This window comes from Phocoena phocoena, chromosome 5 (genome assembly GCF_963924675.1).
Source record: "Phocoena phocoena chromosome 5, mPhoPho1.1, whole genome shotgun sequence".
Lineage (NCBI taxonomy): Eukaryota > Metazoa > Chordata > Mammalia > Artiodactyla > Phocoenidae > Phocoena > Phocoena phocoena.
In genome coordinates, this window is record NC_089223.1 from 23,768,671 (window position 1) to 23,794,335 (window position 25,665).

General features: G+C 39.3%; 1 pseudogene; it reads left to right on the forward strand.

Annotated features, from left to right (window-relative positions):
- Positions 1-717: 717 nt before the first annotated feature.
- Positions 718-2,742, forward strand: LOC136123122 (centrosomal protein of 72 kDa-like; annotated as a pseudogene).
- Positions 2,743-25,665: the final 22,923 nt, after the last annotated feature.

Consider the following 25,665-nt stretch of genomic DNA (forward strand, 5'->3'; position numbering starts at 1 on the left):
ATAATTCCAAGTATTTTAAAGCACTTGTCTGAGAATATAAGGCATCTGGAATAATAGAGTAACTCCCCGTAAGATTTCTCAGAGAATAAATTAGTGGCTGCATATTTTGAATACGCAGATCCGTTAAGCCAATTTTGTGCATGGGCACTTATATGACCAAAGCGCAAGGCTTGTCAGACTAATTTTCAAAGCAAAGTTAAATATCACTATTAAACTCTACACAGCAATTTCTGAAACCTGACACTTATCAATCCCAAAGGATAGATATCTAACTTCCTTCCATATAAATAATTGCCTCCCTTTCATCCCCAAACAAAATAAAAAATACACTTAAAAACAAGGCAAGACAAAATAAAACCACAGAAGCCCTTCTGCTGTATTTGTGCTTAATTCACATTTTGTCCTAAATGTTTCTTACTGAATCCTTTTAGTCACCTCCACATATTTCTCTGAACTTACATGCATCAATCATTAGCTGTCACTCTAAAGACAAGGAACCAAACTAAAATACGAAACCAAAATTAACTTACAAGTAAAAATAATTAATCTGATATTTCTTTGGCCCCAAGTATGATAAACTTGCTACATTTGTTTAGAAAACTGGTAATAAAAATCATTATTTAATAACAAACAGAGGCCCAGAACATTGCAATAAGTTAAAAATTATTTGCTAAGAGGCGCAGCAGCGGGCAGGTGCGCACCATTTGATTTCGGTCATGATCTATTCCTGGAATTTACCAAGAAAAGATGACTCACCTAGGAAATTCTTTGGTGAGCTTAACAGGTCTCAAATCTCTAGATCTCTCACGAAACTCCTTGGTTAGTCTGGAGGGTATGGAGGGCCTGACTCTCTGGAGAGCCTCAACCTCTGCTACCAGCGTATCTCCTCCCCGGTGGAAGTGTTCCGCCTCTGCTCCTTGACTTCCGGCTGAACCCGGCGGTGAAGAGCGAGTCTGACTCCCGCCTCTTCGTCGTGCGCACGCGCCCGGGGATAGGCTGCGCGGGAGCGAGGCTGGGGCGGGGATTGGTGCTGGACGACCGCCCTGTGAGGGAGGGGCGAGCAGTAAGCGTCCCGGCTGCATTTTACTTCGATGAGTAATCAATGGCCTCAAATCAGGGTTTCCCAGCCGTATTCAGCGTCGAAAGACCGCGCCACTCCAGAGCCAAGTGCACTGCCCGCTCGGCCAAGAAGTGCTCGGTCATGGACGCAGATGACGAGGCGGTCCTGAACCTCATTGCCAAGTGCAAGCGGGACTTGAGCAAACCTCCGGGGAGCGCGAGCTCCAGCTGGAAGGAGTGAGAGGCCGGCTTCCAGAGCTCCCAAGAATCGCAGCCCCTGCCGAGTCCTCAGGCAGTACAGCGCCAGTGTGGGGACTCCCGGTGGCAGGGCCCCCGAGAAGAAGAGGAGCGTGCGGGCGTGCGAGGGCCGTTTGTGCAGAGCCGGGGCTGCAGGACAGCGAGTTGGCGAGCGTCCCCCGCTCCCGCCCCGCCAGCACTTCGCCCCTCCCTCAGCCTCCACAGACCTTGAGGACGCAGCCCCTTCTTTGGAGTCGAATTTGTTGACCCAAAAGGTGTTACATCCCTTGCCCACTACCAAAAAAGTACAGGAAGTGAAGGATGCCAGGCGGGAGGTTCCAGGCGCCTTCAGACCAGTAGTGTCTGAGCTGCCTGAAGGAGGATCTGACCCGGAGGAATGGTTCGGAGGGCTGGAGCGAGGCGCCCTGGCCCACGGTGGAGCTTGTTGGAGCGTGAGAGCAGAGGCCTCCCCCTGGTGTGAGCGAGGTGTGTCCCAACCTGCACCCGGCTGCGCCGCCCGCCCGTGAACAAGGCCGCCCTGGAGGTGAGGCTCCTGGCAGCTCTCCTCAACCTGATGGGCAGGTACTGGAGTGGCTGCCGGCCCCTGCACAGCGACGAAGTGTTCCTCACCCAGGCAAGACACGTGTTGCCATCTGTTCAAGAATTTACAGCCAATCCAACGCCCAAGTTGCCAGTGGAGAAAACTGGACCCAGAGGGGTTAAAAGACCTATTTAAGGCCACATAGTAACTTAATGGCCAAGCAGGCTCTGGTCTCCTAATTCCTAATTCAAAACGTTCTGGTTTATCAGAGTTTATCAAATCATTAGCTCGTTTTCTAGTTCTAACTATTCAGTTTCCTCCATCCCTCTCTGTCCCATGGAGTTGTTATATCACTTAGGGCAAAGGGCAGCAAACTATAGGCCACCTGCCAAATCCAGCCCACCACCTGTTTTGTAAATAAAGCTTTACTGGAACACAGCCAACCACCACCTCCTGCCCACTCCCCCCCAAATCTACAGCCACTCAGGACTGTTCAACAGTTGTGAATGAAGAAATTCGCTACCTGACTCTGGAAAAGAAATCTTTGCACAGTCACCTTGCTGAGCTACAGCAGCAGTATGGCATGATAATGAGTGAGGTGGTATAGGAACTCGCTGACACTGGGAAGGAGATGGATTGCCCGAGGCAGCATCTAGAAAGGCCTCTGGAGGACAGCAGGAGCTGGAAGTCTCTTCTGTTCCGCATGAAGAAGGAAGCGAGAAATGCCGACATTCCAGTTGCTGAACTTGCAGATCACTGGACTTCAAACAAGCGTGAAGAGCCTCTCTGGCAAGATGGTGGAACTAAAGCAGCCTCTGGAGCGCTACAGGATCCGGGAGCTCACCCAGCTGCTGCAGGAAAGCCACCCGTTTGCAAGCCAGGCCTGGGCAGCGACTGATGGGTGACACCGTGCTGCAGCCCCACAGACACCCCCAGAGTTCCTGGTGAGTGTGGTTCTGAGTCAGAGCACCTGTGACATCAGCACTACTTGTCCCATCACACTGACAAGGTGATGCCCTCATCATTCCCTAACAGTAAGTGCAACAATAGATCGCATCTATATATACATTTATTTCCCTTTCCCCCAAAAAACTTAGTGCGAACTAGTAGCGTATTATCCCTTTCAAGTTTGAGTTATGTGGGTTTCCTTTGTTGTTTGGCTTGGTTTGGGGAACAGAGAGAGAGTTAACAAAAGCATCTCCAAGTGCAGGACGAGCACCTCCCGGGACTGCCTGGGGCCACCACTGGCGGCACTCTCCACGTGACTGTGGACAAAGGCCACACACCTGAGCCGGGGATTTCAGAGCGTTCAGTAGTCAATCAGTGCAGGGAAGCTATTCAGGGTCAGAGTTCTAAGGACATTCTAGCCTCGTGGTGACGTCACACTACAGCTGAGTTGTCAACCTGTGCCGTATGGAACAAGTGACGACGGTGTCCCCACCTGGGGGGGCGGGCAGGTTGGGGTGTGCCAGCTTGTGCAGGAACACTGCAGGGAGAAGAGAGCCCACTGCGTCCTCCGGGCAGGGCCAGCACCAGCGGCCTTCCCTATAAAGGACCAGGCGGTGACTGTTACAGGTTTTGGGGCCATGGTGTCTGTGACCCATCTTCTCCCCATCACCAATGTAGCTGCAAAAGCAGCTACAGACGATGAGAAGGGCACAGTGGGGACCATGTGCCATTACAACTTGGTTCATGACACCAGTGACTGAGCAGGCCCAGGGCTTGGGTGTGTGAGCCTCTGTCCACTTGGCACTTCAGAGGGACACCTCAGCCTGCCCTGAGCTCTCAGCCACTGGACATGGGTTTGGAGCAGCACAGACAGGAAGTGATGCTCTTCCTGACTGTAATTTTCTTCTGCCTCAAACCTTAAGACTGAGGACATTCAAGATTTAAAAATACTCCAGTATAAATATAGATCTCTTCTTATAATACTTTAAACTTAAATAATTTGAACTTCAATTTTGGTGAACTGACCACTGCCTAGTTGCTTATCCTATAGCATTAAATACTGGTAGAATAAGTATCGTGCTGTGAAAAAAAATTGTTTAGAAACAATTGGACATACAAAAAATTTTAAACTGAACCTAGTAATTTAAATGATCATATTTAACATACAGAAACATTACTACAGATTTTGATAGCATTAAATAATCATATCTATTCCAGGACTATACGGAAATATTAACATTTCTACAGCCAGACTCTGCAGGTAAAGGAGAACACAATTCTGAGATATATTTCCACCCCAAAAATGTTTTCTAATATTCAATTCAAAGAGAGGTGCCAACAACTAAGAAGGTGAATGTTTTCACCCTCCTGAACAGATATTGTTATATGAACATCTTATATTATCTACCTGAGAGACTAGCATGTCCAGAGTAAATGATTCATTTTACTTAGAGTACATCAGGATTAAAATGTTTACACTGAACACCTGGAATATTTACTAAAATTAATCTTATTAAGGTAAAACTTAAAAAATTACTCTGGAATATTATCATTTCTTACACTCAACAAACAGATGAAATAGATGGAAGCAGTCACAGAATCATGTTAAATTTATAATAATTCACATATAATGTGAATTAAATTATCAAAGAAAAGATTCAGCTGATATCTTCAAAGATTTTAGCAGGTTTAACAAATTTCTATTCTGCCACATACTGATAGCAGTAGGCATATTTCTTGACATCATCCAATATATTTTAAAAAATTAATTGATTAGAGACATAATTTGTAAAGCAAGGTAGCCAAATTACAGAGTTCTAATATTGGCTTTGCAGAATTTCTTAAGAAAAGATACACAAGGATTGCTCAACTACCTGTGAATAATTAAATCTCCTTTTCTTTTTTTTTTTTTTTTTTTTCTTTGCGGTACGCGGGCCTCTCACTGTTATGGCCTCTCGCGTTGAGGAGCACAGGCTCCGGACGCGCAGGCTCAGCGGCCATGGCTCACGGGCCCAGCCGCTCCACGGTATGTGGGATCTTCCCGGACCGGGGCACGAACCCGTGTCCCCTGCATCGGCAGGCGGACCCTCAACCACTGCGCCATCAGGGAAGCGCGCCAACACTTATTCTTATCTGTCTTTTTGATTCTAACCATGCTAGTGAGTGTGAAATAGTATCTCTGTCATTTTGATTTGCTTTTCCCTGACGGCTAATGATATTGAACATCTTTTCGTGTGATTATTGGTCATTTGTATTTCATCTTTGGAGAAATGTATATTCATATTCTTTGCCCTTTTTAAAGTTGGGTTGTTTGTTCTTTTATTATTGAATTGCTATCTCATCCACTTTTATGGATTCATTTACATTTTTATTCTTAAAATTCTGAAAATATATGTTTTGAGTCTGGATTTCTTGTCTTCCCTAGAGCCACCACAAATGCAATATGATCTCCAAATCTGTTCATCTTTCTGAGCTCTTATTTCATTGAAAGTTCTCACTATCCATTCGGAAACCTGGGTGTTATTCTTTTCATCTCCCTTTCCCTCTAAATCCAAATAACTACTATTGTTTTTTTATCTCCTAAAAAACTTCTAGAATTTTTATTTCTATGCCAGCTTTGTCTAGATCACCATCAAAAAATTTTCCCTGAGTATCTGTAACAGCCTCTTAGCTGATTTTTTTAAAAGCTCTATTTCATTCTTTGTACTTCAGTGCATATTTTAAAACATAAATCCTACTAGTAGTTTACTTTCACTCTTAGGATAAAATTCAAATTCCTTAACATGGATTCTATAAAGGGCATAACTTCCTAATAACTAGAGCGATCAACAATGTATTGGATCAACTTAAAATGTATAAAGTTCCTTGTCACTGGAAACATCTAGATAGAGGGTGAAAACTGATCATCTTTCAAGGGTGATGTGAACAGTATTCATGCTTTGAATAGAAAGTAAAAATCAATGTCTACTAAAACTCCTTACCATTATAAGATGCTATGATTCTAATTCATAGGTATGGTACACGGTAATAACCAAAAGTTTTGATTAATTAGAAAGTCTTATGTAAATACAAATATAAGTAAATGATTTTATAGTTGTAAAGAAAGAGTCATAAAAGCACTGTCATTTTATCCAAAAGTCTGTCATCTTTAAAAGTTTCTTTTTTCCTCAACTGTCTAAGATTTTTTCTTTGTCTTTTTCAACATCTTATCTTTTATGTGTCAAGATTTGATTTTCTTTGAAGTTATCCTAGTTGGGCGCTATAGTACTTCATGAATCTGTGACTTGGTGTCATACCATTTTGGAAAATTTTCACTATTATCTCTTCACATATTGCTTCTGCTTCATTCCCTATTACCTCTCCATCTGGGAATACAATTTCATGTACTTTAGATCTTTTCACTATATTTTATATATATATATAAATATTTTTTTCTATGATTTCTCATCTTTGTTTTCTTCTTGTACTTCAGTCAGGAATTTTTTTTCTGATTTATTTTCTAATCTCTTCAGCTGTTAATCCCATCTATAGATGTCTTAATTGCTGTTATTATAATTTTCAGTTCCAGAACTTCCATTTGATTCTTCTCTAACATTTTCAGTTCTCCTGAAATCTTTCATACTATCAGCAAAGTTATTGAACATACTAATCACGGTAGTTTAAAAGTCCCTGTCCGATTCCTTCATGATCTAGATCTGTAGGTTGTGTTTCTTCTGTTTGAATATATATGCAGTTTTGCTTGGTTTTTGATCATTTGGTTTTTTTTTTTGGTATGCCTGGCCATTTTTTATTAAATTCAGGACATTGTGTGCAAAAAATTTTAGACCTACTTTCAGGCTTTAAACGGTGTTACTTCCAGAGGATTAATTTTCTTCTAGTTGAAAGGGCAGGGGCAGATAATGTAATCCAGCCTGGGATTGAGTTGATTAGAAGGGCTTGAATCTTCATGAGAGTCATTTGGTTTCTGATTCACTCTTATTCCTAAGATGAAACCCATTTGGGGTTCCAGCTGACATCCTGGGCTATTTTGTCTGCTTTTTATTGTGCCTGACTTCAGTTTCATCCCTCAGCCCCATAAAACTCCGAGAACACTTGCTCAGTGTCTTCATTTTAGGAGTTGGAAAATGTCTCAAGGAAAATTGAAATTAAATGTTGGGCTCACCTCTCTGCACATGCCTTCTTTCCAGAATCTTGGCCCCTCAGTCCTGCTGCCCTATTAGCTCTCTGATGCCTTCAAATGGATATCCCTAACGGAGTATCTGATTTTATAATTGTTTTCCGTGGGAGGATTGGTCTGCACAAAGCTATTCCAGGTAGTGAAAAAATACAGGTCATTTCCGTATCCTGTTTGTTGAATTTCTTTTTTAATTCTTTGGGTTGAAATGGTGTCCTTGACCTTTCCTAGTACCAGAAACATCTGAGGAAGGAAAATAGAAATAAAAGAAAGAAGGAATATTTATTGAATTTCTGTTATGTGATGAGTGGTGTGCTAAAAGCATTGCATATTTGAGATAAATTTTTTTACATACTTCACATTTTATTATCTATTTTGTGAAATTGTGGATAACTGAATTATACCTCTGTGTATTCACTGTTAAGATTTTTTACCTACAGGGCAGGCCCAAGAATCCTTATTTATTTTCATGATACATAAAAGAGGATGTTTAAGTATTAGGAAACATAAATCGAAATCCATCCTTTTATCCTAAGCAAGAAAGTTTAGTTTTTTATTACTTGAGGAATTTTTGTAGGTACAACCTTTCAGAAAATCACAGTAATCATTTGTGAACCATGAGGGATAGCTGCTTTGCTGCATTTCTGTACAATGAGATTTAATCTGAATACTAAAAGAAAAATAATGCTTTACTCCAACTCCAATATATCAAACAGAATTACCTTTAACATTATAAAATGAGTCATATAGTAGTCACCCAGGTGATATGTATGATTCCCTCTTTACATTTCCTTACCTAAAATTCAAAACTCTGTCTGTAAAGAATATTATTTAATGTTCCAGTTGGGAGATATTTCTTTACACTTACACAATTTTATAAGGGTTAAGAATCTCATGTTTATACTACAGAGTCTGCATGTTTGGTTTAATGTCAGGAAGCTTTTTGTGGGTTTATTTTACAGTCTCTTGCTTTCAAATCTAACATGTCAAAACTACCTGCAGCAGCAGGAGACAATTTTCATTTCTTTCACTAGGCTGTGGAAACGTGGCCTGGTTCCAGTTATTCATGTCACATAGTCCCAAGGTAACTTCATAGACTACATTCTTCACTGAGTAGAAGTCACCCCATCAAGAAAAAACTTTCCTTGTGGGACTTCCCCGGTGGTCCAGGGGTTGGGACTCCACGCGTCCACTGCAGGGAGCGTGGGTTGGATCCCTGGTCTGGGAATTAAGATCCTGCATGCCGGGTGGCGAGGCCAAAAAAAAAAAAAAAAAAAAAATTTCCTTGGTATTTTATTGAAAGTATTGACTAACTCCATCTAGCTCTCCAGTAAATTTAATATTACATCAAACACTTCCTGGTAAGAAAGGAAGCAGAAAAGAAATTTTAGCTTTCATTCTCAGGAAAGATGCTTTTAGGACTGCCATGCTAATGCCCTGTATTAAACCTGCAGCCACAGGAAAGTCTGTCTAGGTGAGCAATCAGAGGGGAGGAAGGTGATGTGGGCTGCAGGTAGGCAATAGCCTCAAGAAAATCTCCCAATTGTAAGGATCTTATCTTTACATCTTGGAAAGTAACTGAGGACACACTCCTCTGCTTCTTTTTGTTACCCACAGACTAGCTCAGGAAGTGGGAGCTAAGGAAAGGGGCTGGAATGAACTGAATGGTTCTCCAGGCTTTCCTAGATGCCTTGTCTGTCAGAAGAAGGCAAGGTTAACCCAGACCATGCAGGTCCTTATACTGTCAGTTTTTTAGGTACAAGGCCAAGGTTGGGGGGCTGGAGGTGTAGCGTGATTGATCTGGGAGGCTTAGGGAAAAGTTCTTCTGGAAATGGTTAATGTGGGGGGAGGAGGAATGTCTGGGGTGGAGGTAGAAGTAGGCAACGGAGACCTCAGCAAGCCCAGAACAATCTTTCTTCTCTGCGAACAGTAAGACACAGGAATTCTGTGATTTTTCTCATCCCCTGCTGGGTCATAAACGCTAATGGCCAGGGCCGCCAACTGCTTACCAGTGCCTAGAACAGAATCACTGAATTCATTGATCCCCATTTCTAGGTATTCTTGAATATGAATTTTGTAACAGAATCTCGAAAAATGTGGAACATTAATTATAGGGAAATACAGATTAAATATAAATTGTGTGGTCTCGGCTTGGCTGAAGCTGTGTTCATCTCAGGATGCAGACATATCTGGAGGAGATGGCCTACAGTCTTCAGGAAGGATTGAGAAGTCTCCTGGGAAAGGGTTTATTTTATTATTTTTAAAAAATTTATTTTATATTGGAGTCTAGTTGATTAACAATGTTGTATTAGTTTCAGGTGTACAGCAAAGTGATTCAGTTATACATATACATGTATCTATACTCTTTCAAATTATTTTCCCATTTAGGTTATTACAGAGTACTGAGCAGAGTTCCCTGTGCTAAACAATAGATGCCTTTTGATTATCTATTTTAAATACAGCTGTGTGTCCATGTCAATCCCAATCTCGCAATCTATCTCTACCCCAAGCCCTGCCCCCACCTGGTAACCATAAGTTCATTCTCTAGGCCTGTGAATCTGTTTCTGTTTTGTAAATAAGTTTATTTGTATCATTTTTCAAGATGCCACATATAAGTGATATCATATGATATTTGTCTTTCTCTGTCTGACTTACTTCACGTAGTATGATAATCTCCAGGTCTATCCATGTTGCTGCAAATGGCATTATTTCATTCTTTTTAATGGCTGAGTAATATTCCATTGTACATATGTACCACACCTTCTTTACCCATTCATCTGTCAATGGACATTTAGGTTGCTTCCATGTCTTGGCTATTGCAAACAGTGCTGCAATGAACATTGGGGTGCATGTATCTTTTCGAATTATGGTTTTCTCCAGATGTATGCCCAGGACTGGGATTGCTGGATCATATGGTAGCTCTATTTTTAGTTTTTCAAGGAACCTCCACACTGTTCTCCGTAGTGGCTGCACCAATTTACATTCCCACCAACAGTGTAGGAGGATTCCTTTTTCTTCACACCCTCTTTGGCATTTATTGTTTGTAGTTTTTTTGCTGATGGCCATTCTGACTGGTGTGAGGTGATATCTCATTGCAGTTTTGATTTGCATTTCTCTAATACTTAGCAGTGTCAAGCATCTTTTCATGTGCCTCTTGGTCATTTATATGTCTTCTTTGGAGAAATGTCTATTTAGGTCTTCTGCCCATTTTTTGATTGGGTTGTTTGTTTTTTTGATATTGAGCCACATAAGCCATTTGTAAAGTTTGGAGAAGAATCCCTTGTTGGTTGCATCGTATGTAAATATTTTCTCCCATTCTGTGGGTGGTCTTTTTGTTTTGTTTATGGTTTCCTTTGATGTGCAAAAGCTTTTGAGTTTAATTAGGTCCCATTTGTTTATTTTTGCTACTCTAGGGGATGGCTCAAAAAAGATATTGCTGCGATTTATGTCAAAGAGCTTTCTACCTATGTGGAAAGGGTTTATTTTATTTTTTATTTCTTAAATAATTTTATTAAACATTATTTATAGATTTGCCAACAGCTTTGCAATGCCTGAGAAAATAAAAACATTTCTATAAGTCATTTCTTAATGGTATTTATATCTATGCCTTGGGTCACCATCCTTGTTCTACTGTTCTAACCCTCTTGCATGCTTTTGCATCTTGAGTACCAAGTTTTATCTTTATCTGGTCACATTCCTGATCTAGCTGCCAAGTTCTTTTTTTTTCATTTGTAGTGATGTGGATGGACCTAGAGACTGTCATACAGAGTGAAGTAAGCCAGAAAGAGAAAAACAAATATTGTATATTAACACATATACGTGGAATCTAGAAAAATGAACCTATTTGCAAAACAGAAATAGAGACATAGATATAGAGGATAAACGTGTGGACAGCAGGGTGGGGAAAGTAGAGTGGGGTGAATTGGGAGATTGGGATTGACATATATACTCCACTGTGTATGAAATAGATATGTAGTGAGGACCTGCTGTAGCACAGGGAACTCTACTTGGTGCTCTTTGGTGACCTGGATGGGAGGGAAAATCCAAAAGTGAGGGGATATGTGTATACATATGGCTGGTTCACTTTGCTGTGCAGCAGGAGCTAGCACAACACTGTAAAGCAACTATACCCCAATTTTAAAAATAAATATTAAAAAAAATGGAAAGAGTTTATTTTAAAGGAAGATATAGGCACATACTCCAGGTCTGAGAATAAGGTCTCACTTGGAAGGAGGGGATACAGTGTCACCTAGAGTGTCTTCCAGCACAAACTGGTCTGCCAGCTTTGGTCACCATAGGTGGTTTGTTTGCCCCAGTCTTTGCTTCCACCCGCTTGCTGATGCTTTATGAAACTGCATGATGCCTCATTACTCCCATACTTCCTATGCTTGCCTTAGAGTAACAGTGTCAAAGCTATGCAGATTATTGTCTGATATTCCCAAAACCATCAGCCCTCAAGGTGTATAAGGTACTTGTTTTACCTTCTCAAGTGGGTTTTTTACTTTATCGCTTAGGAACCTAACAAAGATTATACCTTGAATCTCACAGAGTCCTTCCAATCAGTCCCCACAGCATCTCCTTCTTTCATTTCCCCTTCTTGTACTTCAAGTCCTTTTCTAAAATCTTCATCATCTCCTTTTTATCCAAAAGCAAAGTCCTTATACAGATAAACTTATGCAAATGTCATTGTTTCAAACAGCTGTCTCTCCAGTTTGCTCTATGTAACTAAAGATAATCCCAAAGGCCAAAAGTCAACACAGCCTTGTGTCAATAGTAGATATCAATAGTAGACTCCAATTTCAAACTGGGGTTCCTGTAACACAAGCCTTTGTCAGAATAGCAATCCCTAATCTTCTTAATAGAAGAATAGTAAACTCATTGTAATAGCATGTTATAAATGCATCTATTTCCCCTAAACCTGCAGGATCCGTATTAAGGTACATGGTTGTTACTAGTTGTGTTTCATCTTGAAAGAGTTTGATGTACGCATTCAGAATAAAGGCTAACATTCTGCTTTTTTTTTTTTTTTTTTTTTTTTAACATTCTGCTTTTAATGGTTAAAATCCACACAAATTCCATGAAATTAGAATGTTTTATGACATTTGATCTAGCTTGGTGGTGTTAGACTAGGAATAGATTGGTTTTCTTTTGTGATAAAGTAAGATTAAATCCTCTACTGAAAATGATTTCTAAGATAAAACATGAAGCATTTTCATCAAAAATAGAAGGACTGAAGCCCCTCATAATACTTATATATACACAACCAAAAGGATAAAATTTTGTGTAATGAAAAATAGCATGATACAGTCGCAAACAAAAACCCCTAGAAAGGGGAGGGGCTACACATACATCCCACGTGCTCTAAGAAGTAGCTCAGGAACCTTAATTAACTCTCTGAGTCTTGGATTCCTCATATGCCTAGTGGGGATAAACATCTAAAGGCACTTCGTGAGAATGAAACTGATAATGCTTTTAACATCTCTGTTAACATCTGACATTTGGTAGGACAAATGAAAGACAGTTCTAATTTCCTTCAGTCTTGGAAGTTTGAACTAGAATTGTATGACAAGTGTTTTAAAGCATCTGACACTACTATATTTCTCTTTATTGGTCTTGCAAAGTTTACATTTTAGCAAGCTTCTGGAGATATGAATTTTTCTAGAATAATTTTCAGGAAGTGCTTTAGAATTTTCTGGGTTTTTTGTATCAAAAGACAAAAAAGACTCAGTCCAGGTGAAACACCACAGAGCTTCTATCAGTTTAATTTTGGTAGGTGAGAGAAAGAGAAAAAATTTTGAGATACTATAAAATGGCAGATAAGTGATCATTCTCCTATTGTTGTTATTATTATTAGTTGCATAGAAACGTTTTTGGGAGTCTATGAAATTGAAATTTTGGGCAATTGGCTGAATAAGCTGATGCAGAAGGGGCTCATACCTGTTGAAAACACTTGAAAATACTGGATAAACTAACAAACAGCAAAACCAAAAATGATCATGGACAAACTTGACAAAAAGAAAGAGAAATCTTTAAATACCATAAGTAAAGAACTCAAAGTCAGGATGGGCTCTGGAGAGACATTTTGTAGGAAAACTTTCACATCTCAGGACAATCAGGATTCTTGGGGAACAATATAAGTGCACTGAACATGAACTCATAATAAAACATAAAGGAGACAGTGAAAAAAGCACCCTGAGGAAGAATCAGCAAGTACACAAACATTTCCTCTTACAAAAGCACTCTAAGAACTGCAGATATTAGAGTAATCTGAAAGAGGCTCCAAATTAAGTATGTTGAAAAAAATAGGAAAGAAGGATAGAAACTACAATGAAAGAAAGGAACATTAGGAAAAAAAATGTTTGTGTGGTAATTTGCTATACTTCATCCTTTAGAAACATTTCCCCCTCAATTTCTAGGTCCTTTGCATCAACAGATCTCTTTGCCCCTTAAAGACACCTGTATTTGTATGCTAGAGCTGCTGTAACAAATAACCACAGACTGGGTGGCTTAAACAACAGATAGCTATTGTCTCACAGTTCTAGAGGCTAGCAGTCTGAGATCAAGGTTGGTTACTCTGAGGCATATGAGGGGCAATCTGTTCCATGCCTCTCTCCTAGCTTCTGGTGGTTTGCTGGCAATCTTTGGTGAATCTCTACTTACGTCTTCACATGGTGTTCTCTCTGTGTAGGCCTGTGTCCAAATCTTATAAAGACACAAGTCATATTGGATCAGGGCACTCCAGTATGACCTTATTTTAACTAATTATATCTGCAATGACCTTATTTCCAAGTAAAATCATATTCTAAGATACTGGGGGTTAGGTCTTTAACATAGGGATTGTGGAGGGACACGCTTCAATCCATAACAACATCCAAATATAAGGTGGTTATTTTTAGAAATGTTCAGTCTTATTAGAGCAGCAGAACTGCAGAAATCCTCCAAACTGTTCACCCTATACCAAAAATGGATTGCATTTATGTAGATAAGAGAGATATTTCAGATAACCCCTAGACTTGCACATTATATATCAAAAGGACACCATCAAGATGCAAGGCCATACCCCACAGTAGCCAGAAAGACAGGAAGCTTCTCTATTACAAGCTCCTAGGACTTATAATGTAGCTTTCAGAAAACTACTTTTGTCTCTGAGTATTTTCAGAATTCTTGTGTCTAATATAGATCTGAACAGGCAGTATCAGAATTAGTAATGTATGTAATGTTTTAAAAACAATGAAAATGGACATTTAAAATATGCTAAAGTTTGCTTTTGGGTCTGGAAATTTAGCCAATGACTGGATGAAAGTATTAATTATGATTATGTACGTTTTGGAGACAATTCCAATGCTATCGACCTGATGTCAGCCCTTTGCAGCAATAGTCCCCTAGGGGTAGTGTCCTTGTGTATATGGCTCTTTCTTCTTTCTCTCTCCAGTTTTTCCTTTTCATCCTGCCATTTGCTTCTATAGACTCTATGCCTTCTTATCTTGTCTTTGGCCACATGGAGGCAATCTATGTCCTGAGCCAGACCCTGGGATCAACCCTTCTGTCCTTACTTTGACTTTTCATTACTATCACACCAACAAAAGCTACTATTATTAATCCACATTTATGGAGCACATAGTCTGTGCCAGGCAGGTAGATGACTTTCCATTGTGAAGATGCCATCAAAAAGGCAACAACACTGGCAAGAGACAATGATCTGCACTTGCTCTGAATCTTCAAGTGGGGAAAAAACTAAAATGGATTCTCAACTGTGGTCTGGAATAAAATTCCTTGTCACCAGCATTTGCTGGGTTATTGATAAGGTGAAACATCAGGTCCCATTGTAAGAGGGGGAGGAAAAGATGGAGACATTGATTGAACCCATGAAACTTTGCAATAGGTATTGACCAGCCTTGCTCTCGGACAATAGAAACAGACTGAGATAAATACTCTTTGTGCTGTTGTCACTCACTCACGTGGTTGAATCCATGCAGAAGCTAATTTCTTGTTGCTGTACAAAAGTGTCTACGAAGAAGCTGCTGTAGAAAACATTTTCCTCACCTATTCAAGGCTGCAGAGGTAGTTCTTACAGGGATTTGTGCAGCCTGTTGGAGTGTGAAGGGTAAAAAATACAGGATAAAGTAAGGAAGCTCGATGTGTATTTTGCAGGAACCATATCCTAAGGAAGAATCAAGACACTACAGTTGAGATGGGAATTAGTGTCCAAAAGTTCTCATTAAAATAGGTTAAGTATTTGCAAATCCCAAGTAGAATAGGTGCCTCATGGTTAAATAGCTGAAAAATGTAGAATCGCCTTTGTTCTTTGCAGAGATGGGGAGAACCATGAGCTGCTGGGACGGATTTGGAGCAAAGAGGTTCTTGAAAGCTTCAGGAAATACGGTGCAACCTTATACGGCAATGTGCTGATTAAAGTGAAATCACGAATCCCCATCTACCCTGGTTGGGGGAACACTGCAGGTGGGGAGGAAGAACTTTATTTTTCTAAAATTCATCATAAGTCTTATTTTGGGCCTCTGTACCTTCAGAAAGGCAGGAAATTTAAACTCTAGTCTTTTGAAGGATTTTCTTATCTCCCAAGAATATTTGTGTCATAGTTGTAAAAATTTACCCAGTGCTAAGAACTCAGGGCTTGATGTCTGGTTATTGATTCACCCACACAAATGAGCACTAAGACACCCCTTTTGTGTTTCAGCATAGCCCTCGAGGTCCGCTGGCTTCTGCTATTCCTACGATATGTTCTGTTTCCAAGGTGTACAGGAACCATTTTCCCCCTGGGATCTTGCCGCTTCCTTGTCTGTGCAGAAAGCAAGCAGTGAACCCCCATCTTTTCACTTCCTGTAGCCTGGAGAGCCTTTCTGGTGGGGCTGTTAGCTCTCTCCCTCCTGCTTCTTAAAAATATTTTGTTGACATGATATAGTCTTCCTTCCCTGGAATCCAAAGACTAGAGAAATTTAGGGTAAATTCTGCTCTTTTTTTTCCTACTAGTTTACTCCTCTGAGGCAAGAAATACATGACTGTCTATCTGCTTGAATGGAAGGGAGAAAAGGAACATAGGTTGAATCTCAAAAATATTATCTGGTTACAGTAGTGTCAGAGGTCTCAGAATTGGGATTAACATATACACACTACTGTATATAAAATAGGTAATCAACAAGGACCTACTGTACAGCACAGGGAACTCTACTCAATACTCTATAATAACCTATATGGGAAAAGAATCTGAAAAAGAATAGATATATGTATATGTATAACTAAATCACTTTGCTGTACCCCTGAAACTAACACAGCATTGTAAATCAACTATACTCCAATATAAAATAAAAATTCAAAAAAAGAAAGAAAAACATCAAAGCTAAGAAAAAGGGAAAAAATAAGAAGCTTTGGCCAGCTTTCTAGAGCTGTGGCCATCTGTCCAGGATAGGTATATACCATGCTGATGAACGAGGACGCAGTATAGTTCTTCAGAATTTCACTAGATGAGACCAGAACAGCAACCACTATCCACCATTTCACTCATTGGTCAAATTCTTGGTTTTGCTACTCTTGTGACTTCTAGTTACTGAGGCAGGCATTCGCATATACTCATCTTTTTTTTTTAGAATTCCTGGCACATAGAGGTGCTTTAAAAATCTTATTTGACACTAATGGTTCTTTCTTTTCTTTTCTTTTTAATAACTTTTAGTTTAAAAATTATTTTATTTTAAAATTAAATTAAAATTTGTTTTTTGGCCACAGGGTTCTCATTTGGGACAGTAGCAAATAGAGCAGAGAATTAAAGTTTAAAAAAAGACATGAAAGGGAAATTTCAATTTTGGAAGCATTTGTGTATACAATGAAGTAAGAACCGGGAGACAGTGATGGAGGACTTAGATGCAGTCCGTGTCCTCTGGGGTCCATGTCTGAGAGAAAACCTTCATTGGTGCCTTGAGCATAGAACTCCAGCTTGTAGACAGTGAAAAGATGCTAGGTTTGGTGGAATTTCTTTTGTGTTTTGCTTTTCCTGAAAACGACAGAAACTATAGAACAAAATCACAGGCAGAAAGTGAGAGCAAAGAATGATTGTGTCAGGCAGCTTGTCCTAGTGGAGAATCAAAGCCAAGTGCTCTTTACCTGTGGATGGCTTGGCTCAAGAGAACTATGGCTTCTACATCTACTTTCCTGCTCTTTTTCCTCCCACGTCTATTCAGGATGAATAATAGAGGCAAGAGGAACAAGACAGAAATGAATTCTTCTAATCCTGGATATGTATAAACCCTATTGAAGATATATTATAATTTAAACTAATTTTAAATAATCCATCTACATTGTAGAGTCCATCTACAATGAAAAAATAAATGGCTTAGTCAGAATGACCATCATCAAAAAATCTAGAAACAATAAATGCTGGAGAGGGTGTGGAGAAAAGGGAACACTCTTGCACTGCTGGTGGGAATGTGAATTGGTTCAGCCACTATGGAGAACAGTATGGAGGTTCCTTAAAAAACTACAAATAGAACTACCATATGACCCAGCGATCCCACTACTAGGCATATACCCTGAGAAAACCATAATTCAGAAAGAGTCATGTACCAAAATGTTCATTGCAGCTCTATTTACAATAGCCCAGAGATGGAAACAACCTAAGTGTCCATCATCGGATGAATGGATAAAGAAGATGTGGCACATATATACAATGGAATATTACTCAGCCATAAAAAGAAACGAAATTGAGCTATTTGTAATGAGGTGGATAGACCTAGAGTCTGTCATACAGAGTGAAGTAAGTCAGAAAGAGAAAGACAAATACCGTATGCTAACACATATATATGGAATTTAAGAAAAAAAAATGTCATGGAGAACCTAGGGGTAAGACAGGAATAAAGACACAGACCTACTAGAGAATGGGCTTGAGGATATGGGGAGGGGGAAGGGTAAGCTGTGACAAAGTGAGAGAGGGGCATGGACATATATATACTACCAAACGTAAGGTAGATAGCTAGTGGGAAGCAGCCGCAGAGAAACACTATTCTTTTGCAGTCACAGAATATTCTCTATCCTGCTTTTTTTGTGGACAGCCTGTTCATACTATTTATATTAACTCCCCAGTCATTTATTTATCTTTGAAACTGTACTTACTCATGCCAACCATTTATTTGCTTTGTGGAAGGAAACAGGCTAGGGGAACTTTAGTTAGGTAACTTAAATTCACAGGAAGCTTGAGTCTGTTCTCTGTTGTTTGACTAACTGACCCTAGACAGCTTCCAAACTCAACTGTCCATAGGCACAAGGCAGGTTCCTTCAAAGGGTAGAACAAGGCTGGTGGCAAGTGCATCCACGTAGGAAGGATGCCCTTTCTGAAGGCAGCAGCAGCTAATCATTGTTGTCATGAGGGGTTGTGGGATAGTTAATTCATAGACTTTTGCTATTTCAAGAGAAACCAAAACCTTTTATGTGAAGTCTACTTATTACAAAATATTGTCAATTAATTCACATTAAACCAATGCTGTGCATGCAGTGCAAGCAAAACTTGCCCTCAGACCAGAAATGCCCCACTGGTTTGCCTCATCGATGTTAGAACATTTCTCAGTACAACCAGTTAAAGAACATGCTTTCTTACCTTTTTGAGCATTTGTATTAAAGATTTAGGGGAAAAAAGCATACAGCCCCTTATTGTTTACTCATTTTACTCATTTTACCTGAAACTAGGTCTGATAATTAGCTAGCCTGCACTGTTATGTCAGTCAGCATTCATTCTGATTGATTGGAATTATGTGGTCCAAGTGATTAAATATCCCTGTCCCAAATAAATAAACAACACATACCACTAGCTTGGTTTAGATGTGGTTTTGCCTAAACATTGAAAGTTCTTTCAAAACCTTTTTATTTCAAGTATTCTAGAATTTCTCAGTTACTTTAAAGATAAAGGTTATATTAACTTAAATAGTAATTTGTCAGACAATAATCCCACTCGTTCAATTTCAGAATATTATTCGGTGATTCTTACTCAGCAGCCGTTTTTTTTTTTTGTATATACTGCAATTTTATTTCAATTGCACAAAGTTAGTGTGTAGGAAATTTAAATGAAATAGTAAGGTAAAAATAGCAGAGAACCAAAAAATCTAAAAAGGAAGTACACCTAAAGCATGAGAATTCAACATTCATTAGTATTTCATCTTAAGGGTTTTTTGGGTAATATTTATTTATTTATTTGGCGGTGCCACGTCTTAGTTGCGGCATGCGGGATCTTAATTGCGGCATGTGGGATCTTTAGTTGCGGCATGTGGGATCTAGTTCCCTGACAAGGGATTAAACCCAGGCACCCCCAAGCATTGGGAGCTTGAAGTCTTAGCCACTGGACCACCAGGGAAGTCCCTCATCTTTAGTTTTGATTGACACTTGATGCTTGCAAATTTTGAAACAAACTGTGAGATCTCAGCAGCCCTTTTAAATGATCTGCCTGGTATGGGTTGATTTGAAATGTTTGGTAAAAAGCAATTGATTATCCATATTCTTCAAAGATCATAATGGACTATTGGCTTCCCTTTTGTTGAATTTAATCATGTTTTCAGTCAATTAACTGTGAAGTGTCTTCAACTTAATAGAAATATAATTGGTTCAATTGTCAATTGTGTTAGACTTAAAGCCAATTCCAAATATGAGATCATATTGAAAGCTGTTTGTAACATGCTTTTTTCCTCCAAAATTTTTATTTAATTTATTTATTTAAATTTATTTATTTAATTTATTTATTTTTGGCTGCATTGGCTCTTCGTTGCTGCGTGGGCTTTTCTCTAGTTGCGGAGAGTGGGGGCTACTCTTCGTTGCAGTGCGCGGGCTTCTCATTGCGGTGGCTTCTCTTGTTGCAGAGCACGGGCTCTAGGCACATGGGCTTCAGTAGTTGTGGCACACGGGCTCAGTAGTTGTGGCTTGTGGGCTCTAGAGCACAGGCTCAGTAGTTGTGGCGCACGGGCTTAGTTGTTCCGTGGCATATGGGATCTTCCCGGACCAGGGCTGGAACCTGTGTCCCCTGCTTTGGCAGGTGGATTCTTATCCACTGTGCCACCAGGGAAGCCCCCAAATTTTTATTTTAAATAATAATTTACAGGATCTCAATATTGAATAAACTTACTTTGAAAAGCTGACCTAAAATAAATAGATGGCCAGTTATTTCTCCAGCAAAAATGGGTTTATTTGGGATCAGCAGAGAATTGTAATTTGGGGTCTGTGACCATGGTGAGTCACGTGCAAGTCCCAGCACTGTGAAGAATGGAGAACTCTTATCAAGGGGAAAGGAAGTTGGAAGGGCTGGAGTAAATAAAGAGTCCATGGGTTTTCATTGGTTGAGTTATTGCCAAGAAACAAGAGGAATCTTTTTCCTGTTGGCTCTGGTATCATTGCAAAGTATGAGAGTTCTCTCTTCTAGTCTCTAATTCAATTTAATTGAGGTTTCTGTTTATTAACTTTTTACAGAAATTATTTAGGATAGTAATGACCTTTATAGTAACCAAAACATCTAGTCAAATGAGGCAGCAGTGGAAAGAGCCAAAAGACATGGGCCTGGTCTCATTTGCTAGCCAATGTAATTCTTTGGTTTTATTTAAGTATTATTATTAATATTAAGTATTTGGAAATATTCTGGGCCAGAAATGTAACTATTTCCATGGTAGGATTTTTATACTTATATTTATCTCACACTTGTTTTTCTCAGTGAGAAAGAGGAAAACTAGCATCTCTGGAACTTATGATGTTTGAAACTTATTAACTCTATTGCCTCTGGCTATAGAGATCAAAAAGGAGTTTTGCAAGTTGAGGTTAGAAGAGCAGTCTGTCTTTCTGACCTGTAGTGTTGCCAGTAATTGTAAGCCAGGGGTTACACTTGGGAAATTAAGATATTTGATTCCTAAAAAAGAGTGTGATATGTGCAGGGCCAATAGCAGGGCTTGGAGCTGTTTACATGTATGAGGGGTAACTTCTCAGGTCAGGAGTGATCAACAAATTAATTATCTTCTCAAAGAAGCAGCTTTTAGTTTTATTGATCTTTGCTATCGTTTCCTTCATTTCTTTTTCATTTATTTCTGATCTGATCTTTATGATTTCTTTCCTTCTGCTAACTTTGGGGTTTTTTTGTTCTTCTTTCTCTAATTGCTTTAGGTGTAAGGTTAGGTTGTTTATTTGAGATTTTTCTTGTTTCTTGAGGCAAGATTGTATTGCTATAAACTTCCCTCTTAGAACTGCTTTTGCTGCATCCCATAGGTTTTGGGACATCATGTTTTAATTGACATTTGTTTCTAGGCATTTTTTGATTTCCTCTTTGATTTCTCTTTCTTGCTTATTTAGTAGCCTATTGTTTAGCTTCCATCTGTTTTTATTTTTTCCAGTTTTTTCCTGTAATTGATATCTAGTCTCATAGTGTTGTGGTCGGAAAAGATACTTGGTATGATTTCAATTTTCTTAAATTTACCAAGGCTTGATTTGTGACCCAAGATATGATCTATCCTGGAGAATGTTGGATGAGCACTTGAGAAGAAAGTGTATTCTTTTGTTTTTGGATGGAATGTCCTATAAATGTCAATCAAGTACATTTTGTTTAATGTGTCATTTAAAGCTTGTGTTTCCTTATTTATTTTCATTTTGGATGATCTGTCCATTGGTGAAAGTGGGGTGTTAAAGTCCCCTACTATGATTGTGTTACTGTCGATTTCCCTTTTTATGGCTGTTAGCATTTGCCTTATGTATTGAGGTGCTCCTATGTTGGGTGCGTAAATATTTACAATTGTTATATCTTCTTCGATTGATCCCTTGATCATCATGTATGTCCTTTGTCTCTTGTAATAGTCTTTATTTTAAAGTCTATTTTGTCTGATATGAGAATTGCTACTCAAGCTTTCTTTTGATTTCCATTTGCATGGAATATCTTTTTCCATCCCCTCACTTTCAGTCTGAATGTGTCCCTAGGTCTGAAGTGGGTCTCTTGTAGACAGCATATATATGGGTCTTGTTTTTGTATCCATTCAGCCAGTCTGTGTCTTTTGGTTGGAGCATTTAATCCATTTACAGTTAAGGTAATTATCGATATGTATATTCCTATTACCATTCTCTTAATTGTTTTGGGTTTGTTATTGTACGTCTTTTCCTTCTCTTGTGTTTCCTGCCTAAAGAAGTTCCTTTTGCATTTGTTGTTAAGCTGGTTTGATGATGCTGAATTCTCTTAGCTTTTGCTTGTCTGTAAAGGTTTTAATTTCTCTGTCGAATCTGAATGAGGTCCTTGCTGGGTAGAGTAATCTTGGTTGTAGGTTTTTCCCTTTCATCACTTTAAATATGTCCTGCCACTCTCTTCTGGCTTGCAGAGTTTCTGCTGAAAGATCAGCTGTTAATCTCATGGGGATTCCCTTGTATGTTATTTGTTGCTTTTCCCTTGCTGCTTTTAATATTTTTTCTTTGTATTTAATTTTTGATAGTTTGATTAATATGTGTCTTGTTGTGTTCCTCCTTGGATTTATCCTGTATGGACCCTCTGCCCTTCCTGGACTTGACTGAATATTTCCTTTCCCATGTTAGGGAAGTTTTCAACTATAATCTTTTCAAATATTTTCTCAGACCCTTTCTTTTTCTCTTCTTCTTCTGGAACCCCTATAATTAGAATGTTGGTACATTTAATGTTGTCGCAGAGGTCTCTGAGACTCTCCTCAATTCTTCCCATTCTTTTTTCTTTATTCTGCTCTGCAGTAGTTATTTCCACTATTTTATCTTCCAGGTCACTTATCTGTTCTTCTGCCTCAGTTATTCTGCTATTGGTCCCTTCTAGAGAATTTTTAATTTCATTTATTGTGTTGTTCATGATTGTTTGTTTGCTCTTTAGTTCTTCTAGGTCCTTGTTAAACGTTTCTTGTATTTTCTCCATTCTATTTCCAAGATTTTGGATCATCTTTACTATCATTACTCTCAATACTCTTTCAGGTAGACTGCCTATTTCTTCATTTGTTTGGTCTGGTGAGTTTTTACCTTGCTCCTTCATCTGCTGCATATTTCTCTGTCTTCCCTTTTTGCTTAGCTTACTGTGTTTGTGGTCTCCTTTTTGCAGGCTGCAAGTTCATAGTTCCTGTTGTTTTTGGTGTCTGCCCCCAGTGGGTAAGATTGGTTCAGTGGCTTGTGTATGCTTCCAGGTGGAGGGGACTGGTGCCTGTATTATGGTTGGTGGGGCTGGATCTTGTCTTTCTGGGGGGCAGGGCTGTGTCTGGTGGTGTGTTTTGGGGTGTCTATGAACTTAATATGATTTTATGCGGCCTTTCTGCTAATGTGTGGGGTTGTGTTCCTGTCTTGCTAGTTGTTTGGCATGGGGCGTCCAGCACTGGTGCTGGCTGGCCGTTGGTTGTAGCTGGGTTTTAGTGTTGAGACAGAGACTAAGATATATTTCTGATAAGTGCTTTGCCCCAGGGTTCTCTTTCAGTAACTGCCCATGGTTGAATTTGGAATGTCTTAACTATTTCAATCTCCTTTCTTAGATTATATTCCCTGGGCAGCCTGCCCTTTCTCTTGTTGGTTTGTCAACTGTTAGACACTGATTTTTATTAGTTTGAAAGAACATAAATAATCAGAAATGACGCCTCCAACTAACAAAATGACAATGGTTCTCTGCCAATACATCCTTGGTTTGTTTCCAAGAGGTTGCAATGGTGGTGTGATGGGGAGTATGAAACTCCCCATTCCTACCTGGGTCTGACTCTAGGCCATGACTTGGGATATTTGCAAACCCTAGAGGGAGGAAGTTTATCTGAATCATTTCTGATTCTTTTCTATTCTATTCTATTCTTCTCTATTCTTTTCTATTCTAACTCTGATTCTATTCCTATTCTCTTGCTCCTGTTTGTTATTGTGATGTTGTTTTGTTTTGCATACCTGGTATATTTTTATTAACTACCAGGCACTGCATATGAAAAATTGGAGGTGATCTGGATTGTGTTATCTCTATCTAAAGAGAGTTTACTCTATCCTCTGCTAGGTAGCTCTAGTGGAGGCAAATCACCTTAATCAAGTGAACTTAGAAGACTGGAATCTGGATTTCAGTCTTCTGAAGATTTAACCTCCTTCTTGATTGGTACAGCATCCTGAAGTTTTCGAATGAGTGCATGAAGTAGTCACTAGAGTGAATCTCCCTTGGTGGATCATGGCCTCCAATTTTGTCTTCTTAACACTAAAAGATTTTTTTTAAATCTGTTTTTATTTTCAGTGGCTTTATGTTTGGCTTCTTAGCTTCTTGCCCTAATCAGCTTAATTCAGAAAATGTCTTGACAGGAAAACCAGCTGAGTATCATGTTTATCTTTTTACATCTCTCTTCCCTCCAGTCAATACTCTCAAATCTTGGCTGCCTTGACAGCACCAAACTCTAATTGCTGTTTTTCAAGCCTTGTGAGATTACCAAAAACTCCCTAACATTATCTACTTTATAGCAGTGGCTAAGGATTCTAAACCTATCTGCTGAAATCTAGAATTGGCAAATGCCCTGAGGTGCAAGTAGCATTCAGAATTCATCTCACCTTTCTTTTTTTTTTTAAAGTCTAAATCTTTCTTTTCATGTGAATCACTGTAGATTTATGCCTCTAGACAGTGTGTTGCATAGATATTTAATGTCTGCATGTGTATAATTCCTTCAACTACAGAAAACCTGCCCCACCAGCCTTCAGTCGTCCTGGTTTCCAACTGAGGAATTAGATAGTCAAAAAACCAAAATCGAGTTCTAAGCCTATATCTTTCTAGAACTGTCATCTCACCTTTCTGCACTTCTCTTCTCACTAGGATCTTGACACCTCAAGTTCTGGCTGCCTTGGCAGCTCTCCAGTGCCTTCAAACAAATAACTTAAAAAAATTTTTTTTTAGTTGGAATTTCTTATTGTTCTTGGCATGAAGAATGGTCTGCAACAAGCAACTTTCATTGCAGGTAAAAGTGATCATACTTATTCAACTGATTATTTACTGTTGAAACAAATATTTATTGAATACTTGCTATATTCCAAATATTGTATTAAATGTCAGAGTTATAAGGATGAATAAAATATAATTTCTGGCATCAAAGGGTTCATATTTGTTAGGGGAGGTAAGAACTGTAATTGGAGTATCTTACTTGGGATGCTCCTATAAGCCCCCAAATTGAGCACTGTTTAGTGATTTGGGTGCAGGTAGACTATTGGGGGGTTTGGTAATACTGGGAAATTGGAGAAAGGGCACTGAGAATAGTTAAATAGGGAAAGAAGGAAAGCAAATTCAAGGGAATATACTAAATTGGATTACTGGTGTGGACAACTGGGGTTCATTCAGTTCCACTGGGGTCCCTCTGGGGAACCATGGAAAATGTCTCTTGGTATTGCTTGCTCAAAGTGTGCAAGAGGGGAATATATGTTCACTGGCTCTTGCCCTCATTAATCAAGTATTGACCCAAAGGGGATTAAATTCTCACACCTTCAGGTTTTTGTACAGACCAGCATGGCTTAGTGTGTTCCTGTAGCCACTGTACACCGAGGAGGAAGAGAAGCGCCAGGAAGAAAGCAAGAGAAATGGGGCCCAGATGAAATGAGGGGTCAGACTACACCTGTTTGCAACTGGTTAGTATAGCAATCTCTGGAGAAAAATGATAGGCCTAGAGGTTGTAAGACAACAAAAGATACTCAACACAGGAAGTGAAGAAGGACGAGGGAATTTTAACATAACATGGATGCATTTGTTCAAATT